This window comes from Rattus rattus, chromosome 2 (assembly GCF_011064425.1).
Source record: "Rattus rattus isolate New Zealand chromosome 2, Rrattus_CSIRO_v1, whole genome shotgun sequence".
NCBI classification, from domain to species: Eukaryota; Metazoa; Chordata; class Mammalia; order Rodentia; family Muridae; genus Rattus; species Rattus rattus.
The window spans coordinates 18,567,843-18,587,919 of NC_046155.1; the positions used below are offsets into that span (position 1 = coordinate 18,567,843).

The window sequence follows — 20,077 nt, forward strand, 5'->3', positions numbered from 1 at the left end:
GTTAAGAAACAGTTCAGCAGAATGTTCTCAGATATTTGGAGACACTTGGAAGGGATTCTCTCTCTTTATCTCTCTCTCTCTCTCTCTCTCTCTCTCTCTCTCTCTCTCTCTCTCACACACACACACACACACACACACACACTTTTATAATAAAGTTAAACAACAATCAAAAAAAAAAGACCCTACCTATAATGAAGTCCTATGGGCCATATCTTCATGAGATGCAGCAGTTTGGATGTTGTGTTTCCCTAAAGTGCAAATGTTAAAGCCATACAGCCTGGACTGATGCGATTGAGAGAGAGTGGACTGTTAAGATACAAAGTTTAACAGAATGTTCTCAGATATTTGGAGACACTTGGAAGGGATTCTCTCTCTTTATCTCTCTCTCTCTCTCTCTCTCTCTCTCACACACACACACACACACACACACACACACACACCTCCTGGCAATGAGGTAACAACTTCCCCATATATTCTCCATTACTGCTATCTATCTGGCAGACCCAACAGTGCCCCAAAGCAAAATTCAGCACTAAAACCTCCTGACCTGAGCTCTGACCAATCTTTTCTCTTCTAAGTCAGTCATATTTTACAGATAGAAAGCTGGCTGACATGGGTAACTGCCATCCAACCTGATACACTACACAGATCTGAGAAACTCAGGGGCGGGAGTGGGGGAATTCCACATCACAGCCCTTTGCCTTAATATCACATGGATCTTTCCTGTCTCATTCTCACATTTCACATTTTGTTTATTTCCTTCTCTTCCATTTATCAACTTGGTTTTTATCTACTTCTATGTCCTTACTCTTCGATCCTCTCTCTTTCCCTTGAGTAAGACTGTCTCCAGCACTCCTTGATTCTTCTCATACACTCTCTTATAGACAAATAACTTTGCATTTCAATTTTAGCAGAAAATCCATAGTAAACAAGACCTCTTTCTCAAGATCAATACAATAAAGTCACATTTTACATGTGATATGATCAGATATGATGTTCTACAGACAACAAATGATGTGTACACAATTTTTAGTAATCTTTTTTTAAGTCATTGAAACCAGTGTCCTCTAGTGGCCAGTAGCAGAATTTGTGACATATTAAAGCTGTCTGTAGTAGATTCCCAGACACAAAGTACATTCCTAATTCTTCAATAGTTCAAAATTCTCTATTATATGAAAATTTCTATAATATTTGATCAAGATATTATTTGATCAGAATCATAGATATTTGATTAGAATCTTTAAAAAGTATTGTAAATTCATGAACATAACTATACAGACTTCCTAGGTGTCAGAAATTCTTTACCCAAAAGAATAGTTTCAGCAACTTCATAATGTATGAAAATAATAAAACATAAAACTATCACTAAAATTGGACACCATAAACACGATGGACTTTATAAGCTGATGTGAACATTTTCATTGTTTGAAATTTCTTTACCAATAATATTGATCATTAATTATTCTTCCCTTTGAAATTTCAGATAGTTCACACTTATTTGCCTCCCTTCCCTTCTGAGATGATATGAAAATAATAAAATAAATACATGATGGTGTATCTATAGAGGAGTTAAAACATGCAACACACAGGAGCATGTGCACAAAAGAAAGTGAAACTGCCGAAATGCTTGAGGCAGGTAGAACACAGATGCTTATAGAGCATGAGACCTAGTGGCTGCTGTAGAATTTCCAGAACTGCAAACTAAAGCTATTTGATTTCATAGTGCCTTAGACAGAGTAGCAAAGATCAGTAAAGCAAATGACAGCCTATGGTGGGAGGTTGTGGGGAAAGGGGAACACTTATTTGTTGCTGGTGGAAGTGAACGCTGGTGCAATAAATATGGAAATAGTGTGGTTGTTCCTCAAGAAGCTGGGAATAAAGCTCTCTCAAGATGTAGCTATAGCACTCTTACACATATGCACAAGGACTCAATATCTACTACAGAGACACTTGTTCATCCATATTCACTGCTACTCTAGTCATAATATTCAGAATTTGGAAATAGCCTAGAAGTCCATTCTAAGTGTATGAATTGGGAAAATATGACATATCTACATAATGTAATACTCCACTGTTAAGAAAAATTAAATTATATTTTTGCTTGTGAACCTAGCTCTTAACAGCCTCTCCAACCCAATGCTTTTAATTCCAGAACTCAGGAGGCAAAGGCAGGTGGATTTCAAGATATTCTAGACCAGCTGGTCTACAAAGCAAGTTCTAGGGCAGCCAAGGCTGTTACACAGAGACATCCTATCTTGAAAAAAGGAGGAGGAGGAGGAGGGAGAGGAGGAAGAGGAGGAGGAGGAGGAGGAGGAAGAGGAGGAGGAGGTGGAAGGAAGGAAGGAAGGAAGGAAGGAAGAAAGAAAGAAAGAAAGAAAGAAAGAAAGAAAGAAAGAAAGAAAGAAAGACAGACAGACAGAAATTGAAGGTAAATGAATGGATCTAGGAAGAACTCATCCTGAATGATGTAACCCTAACCCCAAAAGAAAAATATTGAGTTTTTTAATATAGAGTATACAGAGATGTTAGTTTTTGAGTGATAAATATATCACTCTAAATGGAGGTGACACCCAAAATAGGCATTTTATGCCACCAAGTAAAACCTCAAATACCAGGAATGGATTCATTTTTTTTGAGTTATTGGCCAATAGGATCCCATGGAACCCATCAAACATGATAGGCTATTGCTAAGTCTATAAGTTATTCCCCACAGCATGATAGTAAGGTTCTGCTGCTGAATACAATACTTACATATGTCACTGAACACACACACACACACACACACACACAACACACACACACACACACACACAATTTTGAGTTGATCCCCCAACTAGAATCTTCTGGCTAGTGTCCATGGTACTGGAAGATTCTCTTCATGGGACCAGAGAAGAAAGATAATCATCAATACCATCTACTTACAAACTCTGTTACCTTCAGCAACAACCTGTCTACAATATATAGTGTATAGACAAATGTTATGAGAGGGGGCTGGAGAGATGGCTCAGTGGTTAAGAGCACCGACTGCTTTTCCAGAGGTCCTGAGTTCAATTCCCAGCAACCAATCACTGCTTTGAGTTTTTGTTTCTGTTTTGTTTTGGGTTGGGTTTTGTTTGTTTTTGTGTGTGTGTGTTGTTTGTTTGTTTGTTTGTTTGTTTGTTCCTTCCTAAGGCCCATCCTGTGAGATGGAACACATACCTGACACTGCTAATGTGGTCAAGTACCTGAGGCTAGATAGGTCATGGGTCTATAAGAAAAGTCAATACTATTATTGTGCTAAAGAAACATAGCAACAAAATGACTCCTAATGATATAATGCTAAACTCATAAATCAGTGTCTTATTCAACCCTTCTAAGAAGCTTCTTATAGTAGGCAGGAATTGTTCATGGAGACCTACAACTAGATAATAGGTAGAGTGAGAATGTTTGGAGCATGAAGTCCTAAATGGGATGCCTTCATAAAACCTTCCCTCAAGGTTCAGGGGTCTATGCAGAAGAGGAAGTGGAAAACCGTAAGAGTCGGAGATTATGAGTAACTCAAAGGACATAGTGCCTTACACACACAGTGGGATTGATGCACATTTAAACTCACAGAGAAAACACACACAAGACCTGTACAGATTGAAGCCACATAAGGTTTCAGAAAAATGACACAGGTTCCACCCTCAATCAAAAAATGATTTGCAATTGATACCCATTGGCTGGCTATCAACACAAAGGGAAAGTCATTTTTCTATAGTGGATACTGAGTAAATCAACTACAGTCTAGAGCATAGTTTATACCCAGCTGTAGTTGACCAAAACAAAAGTAACTCCATATTTTGGGGGTGGGGTGGGGCCTTTTTGTTTTATTTTCTGCTAGCTTTTGTGGGGGAGTAAGATTTTAGCAAAAACCTTATTGGTTTTGTTTATTTGTTTTGATTTTCATTTGTGTGTGTGTGTGTGTGTGTGTGTGTGTGTGTGTGTGTGTGTGTGTGTGTTTAAAACAAATAACAAAGTTGTATGGGTAAGGAGGTAAGAATAATCTGGGAGGAGTTGAGAGAGGAGAGAAATGTGATCAAAATATATTGTATGAACAAAATGTTATTTTAAAAAGTCTTTCCCTCTTCAAAGTTATCATTTCCTCTTTCCCCTCATGTGTAGAAATGTAAAGTTTGTCTGAAGTAAGAGAAGAACCAGTAAGGAAGCAGGAGGGGAGGCAATGGGAAAGAAGGAAAGACCAGATGGTAGATAAAAACTATCGAAATGAATCAGTGTATAAGAACATGTCAGAGAAATTTATTAATTCATACAATAAAACTATAGTATTGATAAATGATAAATTAGCAAGTATCTCTTTAAAATAATCTCAGTCCTTCAGTAGATACTCTTCTCATTGCAGGCTGAACTGAATTCCCTTCCCCACATTAAAATGCATATGTTGAAACGGAAACCCCAAGAACCTCAGAATACAAAATGTCTTTGGAGACAAGGTCTCTAAAGAAGCAATTCAAGTAAAATAAGATTGCATGGGTGAACCCTAATACAATATGAATGCTGTTTTTATTAAACGGCAACCAAAACTAGAGACGAGAACTTGGACAAAATCAGACAGAGGGACACATACATTTCTCCTGCAGATCAGGTTGAATCATACACCCCATAGAAGAAAATTCCAACACTCTTCCACTGAATGGGAATGCTGAAGAAGGATGCTTATCATTTCCAAAGTATGAGCCATAGCCCCACAGCTGGGCTACTGGAAAACACAGAGGTTCAGCAGTACCCCTGAGTAGAATTAGAGAGAGTCAGGTTGCACTATTCTCACTACATCATGATGACAATTTTATACTCATTAACTTTAATCGTTACATATAAATCTCAACATAAAAGGTATCATTGACAGAATTTTAGAAACAATATTATTATAAAGTGATGTAAAACCAAAAGGGGGATATCAAAGTCTCACAAGGAGAGCAAAAACAGTATATGCACAGAAATAAATAAAGATCAAGCAGACTTTTACAGTCTACCATGCAGAAAACAGACAGTATCTAGACAGAGTTCTCAGGAAAATGGTTTGGAGTTTCCTATATGAAGACAATTCATCTCTTCCCCAGGAAGAAAAATTAATGATACCTGAAGATGCCACACATACATTTTAGAAATAATCACTAAATGATACAGTTCAGCAAGAAGGAAGATGAAGCCTAAAAGAGAAAACAACAGTGAGAGGCTCACGAATAATGTGCTAAGTTGAAACAAACATTGGGGTAGTACCGAGTTTGTAGAGAGCAGAGTTCACTCTCTTGGCATTGGTTAAAAGATGTTCTTGGGCTGAGAAGCAACTACCTACATTAGGAATATAGGCTCCAGCAGGAAGAAGTTAGTTCAAATGCCACGTTCTCTCTTTCTAGGATGCTTACGATGCTTTGGGCCTGGCCACAGAGAGTATGAACATGAGAAGTGGGTCTTTAGATGATGTGATGCTGCCTGTTTTCCAATACAAGGTCCTTATTGGGCTCTGGTCCATCTTAGAATGAAAGTTTCAAACATAGTCCTCCCTTTTCCCACCAGCCCCAGTCAGGTAAAAGGCTTTAGTGTGTCCACTGTCTGGCAATCTAGAAGAAAGCCACAGTGTATCCTCAGTACTTTCCATCATTCCTAAGTAAAGATAACTGATATCAGGATGCAGACACAAAGGAAATAAAGTCAGACAATAATAACATGTGAGGGGAAAAGTCAATTGGCGTTAAAGAACTTAAAGACCATTGAAAAGGGAATTAAGAATATAAATGTTCATTAAACCATCCAAACAGGTACAAAATTAAGAATGAACATTCAAAGTGTAGAAATAAAATTTTAGCTATCAAACTATTCAAGGTGGAAAAGTAATAAAGATAATTTGAGGAATGTAATAAAATACAAAAAGCATGTAGTACATGCAATGCACAAAATGAAATGATCGAAGTGTGAGCATGTTAGTAATAAACATTGAATGAGAATGAGCAGGTCTGTTGAAAGAATTGCTTTTTCCATGAAAGGATTTGTGATGGTTAATCTTGATATCAAACTTGACCAGAGATAGAATCATCTTTAAAAAACAAAAAACAAAATCACAACAAAAAAAAAGTCTACCTGGGAGTTTTCAGACAGGATGAACTGAGGAAGAAGATAATTCTTCAGAGTACAGGGTACCCTGCCACAGGTGGCCCAGACAGGAAAAGGCCTGATGTCAAAGCTTGCCTGTGCTTTCTGGGGATTAGCATGCTGTCCCTGTTGTTGCTGCTGCTGCTGCTCCTGCTGCTGCTGCTGCTGCTGCTACAAAATAGTGAAATCAGACTTCAGTTTCTTCAGACTTCATTGTGGACCAAAAGCTCACTACTCTTCAGGATGTTCTTCAGGTCCTCGGTACTGGGTTAGGGCTGCTGGAGTATCCAGACTCAATCTCTCCAGCATTCAGATGTCCACTATTAGACTATCCAATCTATATTATGTAAGCCAGTCTACTAGATCCCCCTTTAAAATAGACACACTCACATGCCTGTACGTACCTTATTGTGTCTGTTCCTCTAGACAACCTTTCCTACCTAATATAGGAGGATGCATATTTGTGTGTATATATAATGTCAGTGGTTGCTAGACAGAAGAAGAATAGTGTGACAATGACTACACAGGAGGGAGAAGGCCAGAAGGAACAGACTTCATTAAAGGATTTTCTGGTTACACTAAAAAAAGAAATGAGAACCTATCAGTGGTGGTGAGAGTCAAAAGGGCCCAGGGCTGATCCAATGGAGCATATTCAAGGACACAGTCAAAGGGCAGCTGAGTGTGATGCGGCATGGACAGGCTAAGGTGAGAAGTAGGCAGGTTACTACAGAAAAGAACTAGCCATGGGCTGGAAATGGGGACATGTGATGGTGGCCAAAGAGGCTTGCATGGTCAAGAGAAGGCTGTTGAGGTTTTGAACACACAGTATTCTAAATTCACACTGTGTGCATTTAGAAACGTTCAGGGTGCTTCTAGCAGTTAGGGGGATGGGAGATTTTCCCAGAGGAGACATGTCAGAGGAAGCAGCAGGAGGTGACGCCTGGGGAGAGTGTGGACAGGAAGCTCCCTTGAAGCACTGCCAAATGCAACAAAGGAAAAAGCACCTTTGGTGAACTCTGCCACAGGCAACTGCTCTTGGTGGCATTTTTGAGTCAATAAGACCATGTATGGGGTAAAGATGTGGGAGGAAGATCCAGGGCCTTCCTCAGTAGGGAGCAAGAGATTAAAACAAATTGTGACTTGAAGAAATACTGAGCTCTCCAGATGTACTGGAGAAAACCGCGGACTCCCAAGGCACATGGGGTTCGTTCTGGAGGAACTAGAGAAACAAGCCCAAAGTGAAGGACGCGGAACCACCTAGGCATTAAATTACTAAATTTTAACTATCTGAAGAATATGTTGGGATATTTTATTTTATATGAATTAGTTCAGTCTCTGGAGTGTTATAGAAAACATCACCTCCATTAAATGTGTCTCATGGGTAGAGGAAGAAAAGATCACTTAGACACATGTGGGAGGTGACAAGAAATTGACTGTGAGTGTGCTTTCCTGATGAGTCTTTTCCACTTGTGTCACAATGGGAAGAAAATATGCTATTATTCCCGTGGAGTTCTCCCAGGTGCCTATTTAACATATAAAAGTCTCTGTGGGAGCTGAGGGTTACAATGAAGGCATAGCCACATCCAAGGACCACAACACACACAACCAGTGCTACAAATGGCACAGAAATGACATCAAGAAACTCCGGCCACAAACATACGCATCTCTTAAGAGAGTTGACCCCAAGTTCCTGAGGAACATGCCCTCTGCCAAGAAGTACAAGAAAGTCCTGAAGAAGATGCAGGTCAACAATGCAAAGGCAGTGAGTGCACATGCAGAGGTTATCAAGGCCCTTGTCAAACCTAAGTCCATCAAGCCCATGATGCCAAAGGGCCCCAGCAGCAAACTCAGCCTTCTGGATTTCATTGTTCATCCCAAGCTTGAGAAGAGGATTCAAAGCTACATGGCAAAGGGTCGCAGGCTCTGCCAACCAAAGCCCAAGGTTCAAACCAAGGCAGAGGCCGCAGTTCCAGCTAAAGCCAAGGTTTCAGTTCCAGCTTAGGCTCTTGAAGTTGCCCAGGCCCCTGTGAAGGCCCCATAGAAAAGACTCCTGCCAATCTGAACACAGATGAAGTGCTGGATCACACTTACCTACACACTATTTGCAGATGACCAGTGTCCTGTGTTGTTTTTTACAAATAAATTTGAATCCCCCCCCCAAAAAAAGCAGATGCTGCTGTCTGGTTCTCAGAATGGCAAGTACCACTTAGCACTTAGAGAGTCATCCTAGCAGATATACCTCCCTCACTCCACACATGCTACCCTGAACCTTTCAAGCCTTCCCTTTCTTAGTCTTTCCTTCCCTGACTCCTATATAATTCAGCCATTTTGGCTACATGCTGTCTTGATCTCTTGGTCCTCTTGGTTCCCAAGTGATCTCTTTGGTCCCTCTCTCTTCACTTTCTCCCTCACTACACACACAAACAAACACACACTCACTGTCATAGTTAGGATTTTATTGCTCTGAATAGACACCAAGACAAAGGCAACTCTTATAAGAACAACATTTAGTTGGGGCTGGTTTACAGGTTCAGAGATTGAGTCTATTATCATCAAGGAGGAAGCATGGCAGCATCCAGGCCAATGTGGAGCTGGAGGAGCTGAGAGTTCTACATCTTCGTCCAAAGGCAGCCAAGAGAAGACTGGCTTCCAGGCAGCTAGGAAGGGGTTCTTAAAGCTCACACCCATAATGACAAAAATAGAAAGGGTATACCTACTCTAACAAGGCTACACCTCCTAATAAAGCCACTCCCTGGGCCAAGAATATTCAAACCACCACATTTCACTATGGGGGCCATAGCATACTGCAAAATACATTTAATCTAACTTCAAAAGTCCTCATAGTCTATAGCAGTCTCAACAATGTTAAAAGTCCAAAGTTCAAAATCTCTCCTGAGATTCATGCAGTCTCCTAACTGTAATCCCATGTAAAGTCAAAAATACTGGACCAAAGCAATACAGAAAAGCAGCTGAGTAAACTCCATGTCTCCATGTCTGATGTCAAAGTACTCTTCAGATCTCCAATTTCTTTCATCCTTGTTAACTGCTGTTGGAAAATTTGCATTCAGCAGCAACAAATTTCATTCTTTTGGGCTTCCTATTAGTAGCTTTCTTAGGCAGGTATCCTATGGCTCTGACATCTTTAACATGTTGGGATAGCCAAGGCAACTTCAACTTCACACAGCTTCTAGTTCCAATGTCCAGGATCCATGCATGATCTTCTGGGCTCCTCCAATGGGCTTGGGTTACTTCTCCAGCTCTGCTCTCTGTAGTACTCTAGGCTCTGGTTGTTTCCATTCCACTGCTGCTGCTGTTCTTGGTGGTCATCCCACCATACTAGCATCTCCAATATACTGGGGTCTTCTGCTACAACTAGGGTGCACTTTTACCAATAGCCTCTCTTCATGGTGCCAAACCTCTACTTCTTTGCATGACCCCTTCAGTCCTAGGCCATCAACTGCAACTGAGACTGCACCTTCACCACCGGCCTATCCAACTCTCACAATGCCAAGCCTCAGCTGATTCACATGACCTCTTCAAAACTAGTACTATCTGGGTGATTCTTACACATCACCAATTCCAACTGCAGCAGGTACAACCTTGGCTCTCTCTGGAACACAGCTTCTTTGTGCTTTCAGAAAACACTTCCCAGAAGATTTCACCTCAGTGATGCCAGTTTCTTCTTAATCACTGCTAATATCTTAGCTCCAGCTAACCAGCATGAATTATCCCAAAAGTCCCTTTTATTCTCGACTCTAAAGCCAGAGCCATGTGACCAAAGCTATAGAGTTCTGCTGCTACCTTACCTGTTACAGTATTACCAGCTTTGTTTTCCAACTCCTTCATTACCTAGGCTTGGCTGTCCTGGAACTTGCTCTGTAGATTGACCTTGAACTCAGAGATATGCATGGCTCTGTCTCCTGAATGTTGGGATTAAAGATGTGCACCACTGGGCCTGGACTTAAGCTTTTCTCTATTTGGAACTTGCTCTATATCAGGCTGGCCTTAAACTCAAAGATCTGCTTGCCTCTGTCACCTGGGCTTCAAGATGTGTACCACCATGCTTGGACCTAAGGTTAGCCTGATGGGCTCTTGCTCCAAAGTCAGCATTCCCTTAATCTGTTTATGTCCTTAAACATAGGACTCAGCTCCATTTCACTTCCTAGTGCCCCTTTATCACCATATATTTTATATTTTCCTTTCTCAACTTGTTCCTTTTCATTAAAACACTCTTCATAAGAGTTCACTTTAGTAACCACACAACAGAAATTGTGCCAGGCTATTTTGAGACTTCCTTTATCAATGCAATTAATTGAAACCTTCTCCTGAGCCTCAGGCAGACTCCTCAGACAATGGCAAAAATCAGCATGTTCTTCACCAAATTATCACAAAAACAACCTCTAGGCCACATACTAACATTCTTCTCCACTGAAACCTCTTGGGCCTGTAGGCTACACAGTTCAAATCACCCTCAGTAACACTGTCTTCCATATTCCTACTAGGATAGCCCATTAATCTTCACCGAAAGCATCCCACTGCTTTCTAAAGCCAAAGTCCCAAAATCCACATTCTTTCAAACAAAAGCCTGGTCAGATGTTATCATAGCAATACCCCAGTCCCTGGTATCCGCTTCTGTCTTAGGGTTTTACTGCGGTGAACAGACACTTATGACCAAGGCAACTCTTATAAGAAAAACATTTAATTGGGGCTGGCTTATAGATTCAGAGGTTCAGTCCATTATCATCAAGGCAGGACGCTGTATGGCAGCGTCTAAGGAGATATGGGGCATGACGAGTTGAGAGTTCTACATCTTCATTCGAAGGCAGCCAGGAGGATTCACCTGTTGTGTTGCTCACACCCTCCATCTGGCAAAGGCTTAATCATTGTTTAGTCTACATTCACCTGAATAACCATAATTACAGAGAACCTCAAGGACTAAAATAGAATCATCTGATACCTGCAAACCCAAGTCAGTGTACTCACCTGAAACAACCTCCATTATCCACAAACCTTGGTAAGGGCAGAATTGTGCCTTCCCTGTAACCCAATCATATTTTGAAATTCCAACTCTCAATAGATGTTTGGAAACAGAACCTTGAAAAATCAATTAAGTTAAGTAGAATCCATTGTGGTGAGCCCAAGTACAGTTTACTGCTTTCCTCAAAAGAAAGAGAAAGATGGTCACACAAAAGAGTAGTAGGGATGCACATTCATAGGGAAGAGACATGTGCTAGCATAGCGGGACTGCAGCCACAGCCAGTCTAGGGAGAAAACAATGTGGCCTCATTTTTATAGCCTCTGAACTATGAAAAATCATGCTCCAGAAAACTAGGCAAACTTTCAGTGTAATGTCTCATGTTTATGCCTTTTTTCCCCCTAGCATTAAATTCCATCCACCAAATCTCTCTAGAAGGCGGCTGTGACCAAAAGAGGGTTGGGTATGTTGGCTTCCTAGAGCATGGGAAGCAGGCTCATGAGAACTATGGGGTGTCTCAAACTAAGGTCACTAGGGGAGGGTGCTAAAGGCATGGAGGTTTGCCAAAGTGTGGATTTAGGGCAGAAGGAAAAGGGACAAGGTCTAGGTAGAGAAATCAGAATTTGGGTGAGAAGAAGGGAAGCTGGAACCGTCAAGAATCGTCTCTAAATGGGAAATGTCCCCTGCAATTACGAGAGAGCATTTGAGCATTTGTCTTGAACAATAGGTGAATGCGCTGGTGAGAAAAGTTTGGCCTTCAAATGTAGATCCTTTGGGCTTAGGTAGTCTTGACAGCCAAGGGGTGGTAGGACTTCTGGGGGCAGTTTTGCAATTTGTGGCTTTTGTTTCATTTCTTAAAACTTCTCTGTGACTGACAGAGACCAGTGAGCACTCCATTAATATAGGGAGGGGGGAGGGGGAGAACAGCTTACTTTCTGGGTACCTCCAAAATTTCTCAGCTGTTTATGAAACACTGTGATATGAAGATTAAAAAGAGGCAATCTGACTTCTGAAAACCTAACATATTCCATTGACAAGTTTGTGTTTGCGTGTAAACCAAATCTCAAATAGTACAATTAATTTGCAGCTTCGCTTAAAAGTTAGATGTGAGCTACATCAGAGCTTGACTGAGTTCCCATCACCTTGGCTAGCTAGTCATTTGGGAAATTAACACATTTGGGTCAAGTTCATTACCATCAAAATGACATAATAGTACATCACTCATAGGGTTATTGTGAGAATTAAATACCATGTGAAATGTAGTTATGTGACCTGCATAACGGAAAGCAAATAACCCTAAGAGTTGTTGGCTTAAAATGGCAATTTTATTTCGCTCACAATTTTTCAGATAAAGATTACAGTAAGAGATTGCCTGAGTATTCACACTGCTTCAAGTATTGGCTAAGGTGATTTCTCAAGAGTTGAAGAATCTGAATCCAGGATGGCTCACTTCTCTACCTGACATGCTGGTCCTAGCCGTCAGAAGGAGATCACTGACAACTTTCAGCTACAGGCTGGTTTCCTTCGCATGGGGCTACTCTGGTTCCCTGCCTCCTAGGTTCCAAGAGACTTGAGCAGAAGCTGGCAGGCTTCTTCTAACATAGCACCAGCTCCCAGAGACCCACATCACTGCTGTCTACCAGTGAAGCATGTCCTGAAAGTCACAAGAGTCTCAAGGCAGTAAGAATTAATCTCTACGTTTCCCGAGTGAAATGGTAATTTGGGCCTGTCTAAAATCTAACCCTACTTCTGAAGTATTTTCCACAGTAACCACCACACTCTGAACTACTGCTACTATTGGCTCTTACCAGAAAGAACACAGAAGAACACAAGGCACTTTTGTGTCTTAAATTGGCATCAGAGAATCAAAGAAAATAAGAGGCAGTGATTGGAAAGGACCATAGTTTAAGTGTCCTCTAGACACAACAGAACCATTGTATACATGAACTCAGGTCAGCTGTGGTTGCCTGCCCAAGATCAACTCAGTCAACATTCTCGCACAACAGAAAGAGTTCACGGGTCTCTACTCCCCAACAGACAATCTACCCACAGTTATTGGCTTCTAGGGAAGAGTTGGTTTTCTTTCAGGGTGTATCCTCTATTAGGTCACCCACATTAGAGTGGTTGGTCCCACACCCAGGAGTATATATGTGTAGCACAAATTGGACTACAGTTGTTTTTACAAGAGAACACAAAGTCAGGGAGATGTTGAAGAGGGTGATTATGGGAGGAATTAGGAGGAAGAATAAAACTAAAATTAAAAGAAATAACACCTGAAACAGTGCTATTGCTGTGATAAATCTGACCCTGTGGTCTTCGGGGCTTTGGAAATGGTTTGTAGAAGAATGTACAACAGTTCAGAGTTACAAACTAAAGACTCACTAGTGATATTAAGAAGAGCTTAATGGGTAGCGTTAGTGGGCAATTGAAAGTTTAGAATGCTGGCTGGGAGGGGTGCAGATATTAAAGCCTGTGCTCAGGAAGTTTCACAGAGCAACAAGGACTCTATCAAGAATGGGACCCCCTTTGAAGGAATCAGAGAAAGGACTGAAAGAGCTTGAAGGGGCTCAAGACCCCATATGAACAACAATGCCAACCAACAGAGCTTCCAGGGACTAAGCCACTACCCAAAGACTATACATGGACTGACCCTGGGCTCCAGCCTCATAGGTAGCAATGAATAGCCTAGTAAGAGCACCAGTGGAAGGGGAAGCCCTTGGTCCTGCTAAGACTGAACCCCTAGTGAACGGGATTGTTGAGGGGAGGGCGGTAATAGGGGGAGGATGGGGAGGGGAACACCCATACAGAAGGGGAGGGGGAGGGGTTAGGGGGATGTTGGCCTGGAAACCGGAAAGGGAAATAACAATCGAAATGTAAATAAGAAATACTCAAGTTAATAAAGATGGAAAAAAATATTCATACAAAATTTAAAAAAAAAAGAAACAAGGTTGTTTGTGGTCCTACAGTATAGGTTAGAAACATCTTCTGGCCAGGCACCATAGTAAGAAATGCGTTCTGTAGCCTAAATATCTATTCCCCAAATATTGAGCAAAATCAAAAAAGTGTAGCTGTTGTTGCTGTTGCTGCTGTTGTTGTTTTCTTGTTGTTTTCCAAAAGAAATGCTTTGATAAAAATGAAACCCTCTCAATGCTAGCAGCAAACCACCGAACTGAGAATAGGACCCCCCTTGGGGGAAATTAGAGGAAGGATTGAAAGAGGTGAAGGGGCTTTCAACCCCATAAAAACAGCAATGTCAACCAACCAGAGCTTCCAGGGACTAAGCCATTACACAAAGACTATATATGGACTGACCCTGGGCTCCAACTGCATACGTAGCCTAGTAAGGCACCAGTGGAAGGAGAAGCCCTTGGTTCTGCCAAGGTTAGACCCCCAGTGCAGGGGAATGTGGGGGAGGGCAATAAGGGGGATATATAGGGGGAATACCCATATGAGGGAGGGGGAGTGGAGGGAATGGGGGCTTATGGACAGAAAACCAGGAAAGGGACTAACCTTTGAAATGTAAGTAAAGAAATATATAATAAAAAATTTAAAAAAATGAAACCCTCTGGGAAAAAAATCAAGAATTGAAATGAGGACTAGGAAGTAGTGGGAAGTAGCGGCACACACCTTTAATCCAGCACTCAGGAGGCAGAGGCAGGTGGGTCTCTGAGTTCAAGATCATCTTGTTTACAGAGCAAGTTCTAGGACAGCTAAAGACTACACAGACAATCTTGTCTCAAGAAAACAAACAAACAAAACAAAAAATATTCTGACATAAAAAATCTGACTACATTCTGTTAACATTTCCTCTAGGCTCAGCCCAACAATTACCTAGCAACAGCCAGGAACCAGTCTGGCTCATGTACAAAAGGACTCTCCATCTCTCTCTCTCTCCTCTTTGTCTCCCTATTTACTCTCTCTCTTTCCATTTTCTTCCTCTCTCCATGTGTTCCCAGCCAGCCTCTTCCCTTCTTTCTCTCTCCTCTTTCTGTCCTCTATCCCCTTTCTTTCTCTGCTTCTACTACCTTCCCCTAGACCCCCTTTCCATGTCCCCAATAAATTTCATTTTATACTAGACTGTCATATGGCTAATATGGTGGTGGGAAGTGCCTCCCCCTCTGCTGCATCACACTGTCGCTTGATGAAGCATATCACATCTAGGCTGTGCTCAAAAAATGTGAGTGATGCTAAATTCCAAACCAATGGCTAATTTATTGAGTAGACAAAATTAAAAGACAGTTTAGCTTAGTTGTGGCATGGCTACTGCTCATTCTGTTTATCCAGATTTATAGTAAGAACAGATGACAGAATAGAAGACAGTTCTGGCTAAATTTATGTCAAGTTGACACAAGCTATGGACATCTGTGAGGAGGACACTTCAAATGAGAAAATGTCTCCATAAGATCTGGCTTTAGGACAGCCTGTGGGGAATTTTCTTAGTAATTGGTATGGGAGAGTCCAGCCCACTATGGGTGGTGCCATCCCCAAGCTGATGGTCCTGGGTTCTATAAGAAAGCAGGCTAAGCAAGCCATGTCGAGGGAACCAGTAAGCAGCATCTGTCCATAGCCTCTGCATTAGCTCCTGCTTCCAGTTTCCTGTCCTGACTTGCTTTGATGATGAACAATGATACAGAAGTATAAGCTAAACAAACCCTTTCCCCTCCAAGTTTCTTCAATCACAGTGTTTCTTCATAGCATTAGAAACCCTAACTAGGACAGATGTTACAACATTCAGTTTGGTGGGGAAAGGAATGTAGGCTCTTATGAAGTTGAGGACATGGCAGGTCCTCATGGACTATATGGCTGTACATGTTAAAGGGATCAGTGCTATTAAGGAGAAATAAGAGTTTGGACTGGGCCAGTAAGAATCCATGTGTATTCATTTTGCAGGCTTGATGAATCAGTAGTTATGGAGTCACTGAAGTTTGTATAAAGGTTCCATAAAGAAGCTGATGAGAGCAGGCAGCATGTCAGGCAAGGAGTATGTTGTCAAACAGCCTTAGAAACATTTATGTTTATACCCAAAATGTGTGTTGCTCCGGTCAGAGAAGTTTCTCTTTGCAGCAGGCAGCATTTAGTGAAGATGAGTAAGAAACTGTGAGTGTTCAGCTGAGAATCAATCTATTAGAACTGCCCCACTTCCACAGATCAATAAACATCTCCGGCTGGGTGGGGTGGGGTGGGGGCGGACATAAGTAAGAGCTGGAAGATAAGGAGGGAAGCTCTGAAATGCTGTCCTCCGTCCATGGGATGACTGTCGGCACTCAAGACCAATGAGCAACTATTACCTGCCCAAGGTCAGTCAACATTCCGGAAGGCAGCACCCAGTGTGTTAAAAGGGGGAGGGGGACATAAAGGTGTGAGGGAGACACTGGGACTGTCAGGGGGACTGAGAGTGTAGGGATGGAAGTAGATATCATCAAGTGACATGTTGTATACAATTACAGAATTGTCAAAGACAAGCGAAAGTAGTTTAAAAATTATACCCAAGTGGTCATGACTTCCATAAGAATAAAGTTTATCATAAAACTTACAATAAAAGGAAGTTAAATAGTGCTGGATGTGTATCGCTATAACTTAAACCACAATTGCATGTAACAGAATAGAGCCACAAACTAGTCTGAAGACAGTGAAATTTTATGTGTGGGTGTGAAATCATTACTAGTGTAACAAAAACATATGCAAGTCATTAAGAATAAACAAGGCACCTTAGCAATGACTGAGTAAAAGAAAATGGCCTTCCATTCATATTTATTTAAAGATATTACAAAGTTTACTGGGCTCTTAGGTAAAAAGAAAATATCACAGACACAATATTTACTAGGAACACTTTCTACGAGCTCCGGTTTCATCCTGAGGATTCTCCAATGGCCTAAACGGCAAGGATCCTACAAAAATACTAACTAAACTCACACAGTTAGTTCTTATTCCTCAGCTTAAAAGAGAAAAATCCTGAAACAAAAACAAGCCAGTTGGTGATAGATGAGTGGCTGACATTCTGTCACCAGACACACAGCAGGGGATCAAGTGACCCTGTTATTGTAGTGACTAAGATACAGTGGAAGAGAGGACACAGGACACTCAACTCTGGTCTCCTGACAGACAATGGAGAGCTATGAAATGTGGAGAATCTCAAATGTCACCGTGGTCAGCATCCAGTTTCTTCCTATATTAATAACGTCACCGTTTATCACGAAATTGAAACAAAAAAATGATGTTGAGTTGGTCGATCTCTTTGTGCTCTCCTTGTGGCTACAGTGCTCCCTGACAAGAGGTAAAGAGAAGTGGGGGAGGGGAGGCTAGATATAGAACACCTGGAAAATTCCCTCAAGGAAAAACATGCCTAGAGCGGGGAAGCATCTCTCTCCATCAGCAGCTCTCACAGCACTTGAACCTGATCCCTGGCTTGTGCATCAGCTGTCACGTTCCTTCCAGCAAACCACTTTGGGGCTCCCGCTCCACCTATTCAAAAATAGAAGGGGAGCGCACACCGGACATCGAAGGCCTGTCAAGGACAAAATTTTAAAAACATTCTTATGTGAGTGGAAAACTACCAATTTTCTAAATAAAGCTTTCTTAAGTGCCTAATACTCAGGGACTGTAGGAGCAATGGTAGTGACCATTAAATTCACACTGCAGAGAAAGAAACAAACAACTATTGCTAACCAAGAAAGAAAATGAAGAAAAATGGTAAGAACTATTTCTGACTTTGAGAGAAGGGCATTCACTGAGTAGATGGCCAGGACTTAAACAATATGTGAAAACCACGTGACTCCAACTAGATCCACTCACACCAGACCACACTCACTCACTCAGCTTGGGTCTAAGTCTAAGACTTCTGATCACCTGGTCACCCTCAGACCTACCGTTTGGACCCTGGTTCTAAAACTAAGCACAACTGCAGTTGAAACACATGTTCCAGACTTGTTCCAGCACTCACACTACGTGATGCTGTAATCTGAGACTCTCAAAAATCAGGACTCGAAGGACAAGTTTTAGGGGGGAAAATGAATGTAGCAGTGGCACCCTGAATTCACACTAGGTGACATCAGCTGATCCTGTCTTTATTGGAAAGACTAAAGAGCCTTGATCAGTGTCACAGACTGGGAAATGATGGTTGAGGGCTGCGGACCCTGAGCCCTGGTATCCCAGTGACAGGTGAGACAACTGTCATGATTGACATCTCTAAAATTACAGCCAGTTTCAGGGAATGAAAGGCCCCGTTGGGTTCTCCCTGCCCTCCTGTGTCCAAGCAGCTTCCATTTCCATATCCTGGAGTCATCTGTGACAGGAGGCATTTTCTGGTATCACAGGAATCCCTTGGATGGAAAACGATAAAGTTGGCTTTTTCACATTCTTGTTCCAAATCAGTGATTGCATGAAACTTAATTTCTAAGTGTCTGAAATCCCATCTTTATCTCACTGACATTGTGGGATTGGGTTCTCAGACTTGAGGGGAGAAACATGGAGTTCTAAAGCGGATTCATTTGCACTGCCTTAATTTGAATATGATATAAAAGATAGTAAAACCAAATACCTTTGACTTGAAATGAGTATATGCTGAGCATTGGACCCATGGCCTTTGAAGTCCATTACGTGTTCCCCAGTGACCATATAAAATTCAAAGCGGAACAGATATTCTCTCCAGTTTCCTTCTGAGTTATTAGATATTATTACTTTATGGAGACACAAGGCCTCGCGTAACCCTGGTTGGTCTCGGGCTATGTCTACTTTTTCATCCCAAGTGCTAAGATTATTGATGTACACAACCACTCCTGGTACTTGACTTGAATCAGACCCTTTCGAGTTATGCGACCTTCCCCTGTAATTCTCCAAAGAAACAAGTTTATATTCCAAAAACACTACTGTGTGTGAGCACATCTACGTGACTGGAAGGGAACACGCGGGTCCAGTTATTCTGAAAGTGGCTCGGATATTTGATGGTGACTGGAAAACACCGATGCATCTTTTCTACCCACATTTGTTTCTAATGAAAACATCTTTATTACCCCGCTTATAAATAACATTTATCTATCAAGCAATCACTGTGCCATGCATTATTCAATATCATTTGTATCCTAGGGAATTGGTTCTCAATCTGTGGGTCTCGACCCTCTTGGAGGGGTCCATCACTCCTTTTATAGGATCACATATCAGATACCCTGGACATCATTACAATTCATAACAGAAGCAAAATTAGTTATGAAGTAGTAATGAAAACAACTTGACGGTTGAGGTCACCACAGCATGAGGAGCTGTATTAGGGTCTCAGCATTAGGAAGGTTGAGAATCACTGCTCTACACAGTCAGTACTGCTGTTTGGTCTTTTGTTTTGGCTTTGGGAATCAGTGTTTAAGAAACTCAGCCAAAGTCCCCCAGTCATGAGCAGCAGAGGAAACACGTGTCTTGAAGCACTCTGATGGTTTCTATCAGGAGCAGCTTACAAAAGATGGCCACCTCTTTGCTGCTTGCCCCTTTGTGTCTCTCCCACTTTCCTCCCAGTTCTGTGTGCCTCCCTTGGATTGCCCCAGCTCTCAGCCACAGCCAGGAGTCCTTCCAGCCGACAGTGCAAACAGAGGCCTGAGGTTGAGCATCCTGGGAAAGCCTTGTAGACTGAGGACCTCCACAAAGGACAGCAGTGAGGGTACACGGGCTGTGAAACTTCCTGCATGGCCACAAGCAGCGGTCCTTCCAAGACTCCAATATTTCCGTGTTACACAGAGCTGCAGGACTTCCACACATGCATGCACAGTAGACTGTGGGAAGCTGTTACTAACTCATATTTTACTTGAGGGCTGGGAACCGAAAAGTCTTGTCTACATATTTTCAGGAGAGGAAAAAAGTGTCTTCTATTAGCATTCGTTGGGTTGTTTGAGGAGACATGGCTGAGGAGCAGACATGCTGAATTCTTCAGATGCCTACGCCAGGGTTTCGGTTCCAAAGGAGCCGAGGTCTCTGCAGGCTTTTCTGATG

The 20,077-nt window shown here is 41.8% G+C and overlaps 1 pseudogene; it reads left to right on the forward strand.

Annotated features, from left to right (window-relative positions):
- Positions 1-8,131, forward strand: part of LOC116892239 — a 106,113-nt pseudogene extending 97,982 nt beyond the window's left edge.
- The last annotated feature ends 11,946 nt before the right edge of the window (positions 8,132-20,077 follow it).